This window comes from Eurytemora carolleeae, unplaced genomic scaffold, assembly GCF_000591075.1.
Source record: "Eurytemora carolleeae unplaced genomic scaffold, Eaff_2.0 scaffold1861, whole genome shotgun sequence".
Taxonomy (NCBI): domain Eukaryota; kingdom Metazoa; phylum Arthropoda; class Copepoda; order Calanoida; family Temoridae; genus Eurytemora; species Eurytemora carolleeae.
The window spans coordinates 44,499-50,168 of record NW_019397747.1 but is presented as its reverse complement, the minus strand read 5'-3'; positions in this window follow the sequence as shown (position 1 = coordinate 50,168).

Here is a 5,670-nt window from a genome sequence, read left to right as displayed (position 1 = left end):
ATTATTTTAAAGATACAAAATTGTTTACATTATTTTTACAAGAAAGGTTGTACGATGATAACGTGGTAATACATTTACATGATCGTTGTATTTTATGGAGCTCTTCAAAACTGGTCTGGCATATGTATGGCTATTTATTTATTTTCGCAAATACTGAGATTTACATAAAATAGTATAAAACCCCTTAAAAAATTGTCAAGACGACATTTGATAAGTTCTTTTAGGGTTTAACTGTACTTAAAGTTGGAAAAATGAAAGGTTTATACCATCAGGTTGAAACCTAATTCCCTTTGCTTCACTCATACAATTGTGATTAAATCAAATATATTAATAATAATATAATAATATATATAATAATAATATAATAATATTAATAATATTCCCTCATATATAAAGCTCTACCCTCAAATAAATATAAACTGAAAACTAGATATTTGTAGTCCCAATTAGATTGGAAAGGAACTGAGTTCTTACAACAAACTCTGATTTTCTGATCACTATATCATTAAAATCCGATATTGTAGACATTCACTTTTTCAAACTCTGAATTCTGTAAGATGAAATAGTCAAAGTTTGAAATATCAAAGGTTTACACCATCAGGATTAGATATAGGGATTTGAATATTAGAACGTGTGGCGAGAACTCTGTTCCTTTGATATTTCATGTACAAAATAGGTTATAAATTGAGGCTCTGGCATCAAATACATTTTTTAAAACTCTTTTGTAGATCGAAAATAATATATCTTACTTCCAAACTCGGTTCAAAATTAAGGGCTGTTTTTTAAAGAGACTCTTTTGTTCGTTGGTTTTTGAGCACTTATTTTAAAATTCTGTTTCAAGAAAATTTAAATTGTAAGTTTGCAATATATACTACTGGTTGAATGTGTTACCTTGAATAGTATGTATCTCGTCTGATAATTTTCTCAGTCTAGTAGAATCAACTTCTCCAATCCTCCAAACCTTGAAAGTTTTCTCCAGCTCGTCAATCCGTCTCCGCAAGGTTGTACTTGATGCTCTTATAGACATCTTGTCCTTTTTAGGTAAATACTTGAGCACAACTATAAGATCATAATCCACCATGCTCTCTAATCCCGACAACATGTTCTCCATTTTCTTCTTACTTTCTCTGAAAAATCTAAAATTTAACTTCAGATTTCATAATTTAAATAATACATAAATAGGAGAATAACAAAAAGAGAAATTATGAGAGAAATAGAACTTGTATCATGACTGTAGTAAGAAATAGAACTTGTATCATTACTTATTGGCCAAGATCTTTATTAGACTGCCCTGGTTCAAGGTGAATTTAGTAGAATAAATCAAATATTCAACATTTTAAGAAAACAATTATTCCAAAATAACAGCTTAATGAGGAAATCAAATAAATTTCAGAATATGTTCGGTGTTAAATTATAAATGCGATTTGAATCAGAATATAATTTATAATTACACATGACGTGCAATATCTCCAGGTTCTGATTAGATCTGCTGAATAGCTCAATATCTCCAGGTTTAGATAAGATCTGCTAAATATCTCAATATCTCCAGGTTCCGATTAGATCTGCTGAATAGCTCAATATCTCCAGGTTTAGATAAGATCTGCTATATATCTCGCTATCTCCAGGTTTAGATCAGACCTGGTGAATATCTCAATGTCCAGGTACAGATTAGATCTGCTAAATGGAATACGAAGTTGAACAAATTTTTGGTTCTTCGCGTCCCAACCTTATCCTACTTCAGTAAACTTGGCTTCTTTATCCTCTTTTCAGCATTTATATCTCTAGGTTCAGATTAGACCTGCTGAATATCTCCAGGTTCAGGTTAGAACTGCGGAATATCTTCAGGGTTAGATAAGAATTCTTAATATCTCCAGGTTCAGATTAAAACTACTGAAAATCTCCAGGTTTAGATTAGAACTGTGGAATATCTTCGGGTTTAGATTAGATTTGCTAAATGTCTCCAGGTTCAGATTAGAACAGCTGGATATCACCAGGTTTAGATTAGGCCTGCAGAATATCTCCGGGCTATGATCAGACCTACTGAATGGTAAATAAAGGTCAAGATATTTCTTGTTCCATTATTCCATTCTTATCCTACATCAGTGAACTTGGATTCCTTCATCCTGTTCTCAGCATTTAAATCTCCCATTTTCGAATTTAATGAATTTGAGCTGCGCCTTAAATCCGCTAAAAACCGGTTTTAGTTAAGCACCGGCTTAAATCTGGCATTTGCCATTTTCTGTTGTGCGCACATGCCTCGTAAAATTCCAAAACAGAGAGAGGGGAATTGAATTTTGTAGATCCAGAAAAATATCTGTTGGATGCCTGCGTAGAGAATGGCAGCTGGTGGGGTCTTAAATGTAAGACATGTGGCCACAGCGCTCGGCCCCCTAGCCTGTCTTAGCCGCAGCGCTCGGCCCAGAAAGTGTCATAATTTAACCTAACCCGTGGCCGCAGCCCTCGTCCCCCTAGCCTGTCCTAGCCGCAGTGCTTGGCCCAAAAAGTGTCTTAACCTAAGCTAACCCTAAATAAATACTAATTTAATTATTTTTCTGGATCTACAAAATTCAATTACCCTCTCTCTGTTTTGGATTGTTACAGGGCATTTGCGCACAACAGAAAATGGCAAATACCCTTGAATTTTGAAACATTGAACACAATTTTAAGTGAAATCAACCAGCCGCCGCTCAAATTCTTCAAATTCGGCCCCAGGTTGTGTTAAAACTTTATCAAGCTTATTCCTATTATATAGTTATTATTATGCCTGGTAAACCGTGAATAGCTTCAGGTTTAGGTCAGACCTACTGAATATCTCCAGACCTACTGAATATATCTAGGTTCATATCAGACTTGCTGAGTATCTCCAGGTTCAGATTAGAACTGCTTAATATCTCCAGGTTCAAATTAGGCCTGGTAAACCGTGAATAGCTCTAGGTTTAGGTTCGACCTGCTGAATTTCTTAGGTTAAAATTGAGACAGCTGAATATCTCAAGGTTCAGATTAGATCTACTGAATGGGAAGTGAAATGGAAGATATATCTTATCTTCTACCGTCCCATCCTTATTCTACTTGAGTGAACTTGGCTTCCTTCATCCTATTCTCTGTATTTAAATCTCCAGATTGTGTTACAACCTTGTCCTATTTTCCTCTCTTCTCATACATTCATTCTAATAATCTGAAATAAACACAGTTTTATCTCTCTACCTTCAAAAATATTTTTAAAGAAGATCAATATGAGCAGGCGTAGAAAATATTATATTTTAGGAGGAGATCAATATGAGCAGGCGTAGAAAATATTATATTTTTAAAGAGAGGAGATCAATATGAGCAGGCGTAGAAAATATTATATTTTTAAAGAAGATCAATATGAGCAGGCGTAGAAAATATTATATTTCAGAAGGAGATCGTATTAAATCACAGTTTTTAAACAAAGGAATTGAGTCTTTGCCACAAACTCTGCTTTTCTAATCCCTATATCTTTAGATTCCAATGTCGTAGACCTTAGATATTTCAAACTATGAATTCTGTTAGATCAAATCATACAAGTTTGAAATATCAAAGATTTACGACAAATTGGGTTCCAAGGATATAGGGATTATAAATTCAGAGTTTGTGGCAAAGAGTCTATTCCTTTAACAACTATTGCTCCAGGATGCTAGAATGTTTACTTATTTTATCAAACAAAATAATATGATTAATATGTTTAAGTTTTTATAGATGTCATGAAGTCCTTAAAATCTTAATATAATGCAACATTTTTTGTGGGAAGCTGGTACAATTATAAAATATATTTAGAAATATATAAATATGTCAACATCATAAAATAAATTAAACTGGATTTCATAAATTAATTATTATGCCAATTATTATTTTGAAAGATGACTAATAAGTAGAAGAGAGTATACATTTTTAATTAGAGTCAGACATAGTTTTTATCTGTTTCTTTTAAACATTTAAGGTTTTATGACTTCCAGGAGACTCATAAAAATCTACAAATTCTTACAATAAGAACCAGAAAACTGTCGAGTAGGAAGACGACATTAAAGCAATACATAAGGACATTTGATGTCGTTACACAGCAACTAGTTTAAATTATTAAACTTCAGATTTTATGGAGTCTTCTGAAAGCCTAGAAATCTTGAATGTTTTTTTTGAAAAAACGGGTTAAAACGATCTGCCCAAATCCAGTTTTTATATCGAATACGTGAACTAGAACTTTTAGCATAGACTAGAACTTAATACTGAAGCACTGGAAGCTCTTTTTAAAAAATCTTAAACTTTTTAAAAGAAAATTTAAAGATTTTATTCATTTTAAGTATTATCAATAAATTAATGGCGTGTTTCCATTTGATAAAAATGTTTTGGTGCTTGATGACTTAAATTGGATCAAATTTTCAGAGTTTTGAAGGACTACTCATAAAATAGAAACATTTTTCGTTCTTTATCATCCAACCTTTTCTTGATAACCAGCCTATTCACAAACCCATCTTAAAATACAACCTACTCTAACCCCTTCATCACGATGACTCCTTAACTTTAGAAAAAAAAGTTCTTCCATCAAACGATTCTAATTGAAGAAAACAGAAGTCAAAGAAAGCTAATTACAGTTGGGGTTGGAGTTTCTCCAGACCCTGTCATTCAACACTCAAGGTACATAGAAGAGTAGGAAGCTCAAGAACCGTCACAGGATGGGTAAATCTTGATTACATCTTGGATTGAGTTTCTGCACATTGGAAACAACCCTCCTCCTCTCCCTTTCCACTGCTGCAGCGCACACTAAAATAAAGAAATAATAAAAAGATTTGAAAGGGAACCCCCAGACCGCCCTAAAGGTGCAGCGTATCTCCATGCGGCCTAGAGTGCGCAATTTCTAACACCCATGCACTAGTGATACATCCCGGTGGTAGGTAGCGTTTATCACATGGATCCGGATCCTAGTTACGTCCTAAAAAAGTGATACAGATCCTTTTATGTTTTCAAAAATGGATCTGAATTCTGGTTACGCCATAGAAAAAATAATCTGGATCCTGCATAGAAAAATGAATCTGGATCCAGGTTAGGTCCTAAAAAAATGAATCTGGATCCTGGTTAGGTCTTAGAAAAATGAATCTGGATCCTGGTTAGGTCCTAGAAAAATGAATCTGGATCCTGGTTAGGTCCTAGAAAAATGAATCTGGATCCTGGTTAGGTCCTAGAAAAACTAATCTGGATCCTGGTTAGGTCCTAGAAAAATTAATCTGGATCCTGGTTAGGTCCTAGAAAAATTAATCTGGATCCTGGTTAGGTCCTAGAAAAATTAATTTGGATTCTGGTTAGGTCCTAGAAAAATTTATCTGGATCCTGGTTTCGTCCTAGAAAATAAATCTGGATCCTGGTTAGGTCCTAGAAAAATGCAGGGTGGCCAAAACTTTTTTGAAAAATCCGTACATTTTCAGAAGAAATCCGTACAATTTTCGAAAACTATCCGTACAATCCGTACAATTTTCGGAAAAAAATCCGTACAATCCGTACATTTTTTTCGAAAAAATCCATACATTTTTTTTAAAATCCGTACAATTTTCGAAAAAATCCGTACAATCAGTACAATTTTCAAAAAAAATCCCTGCAATCCGTACATTTAAGAAAAATAAAACCATTTTTGAAAATATTATTCAACACTGTCTCACCCCC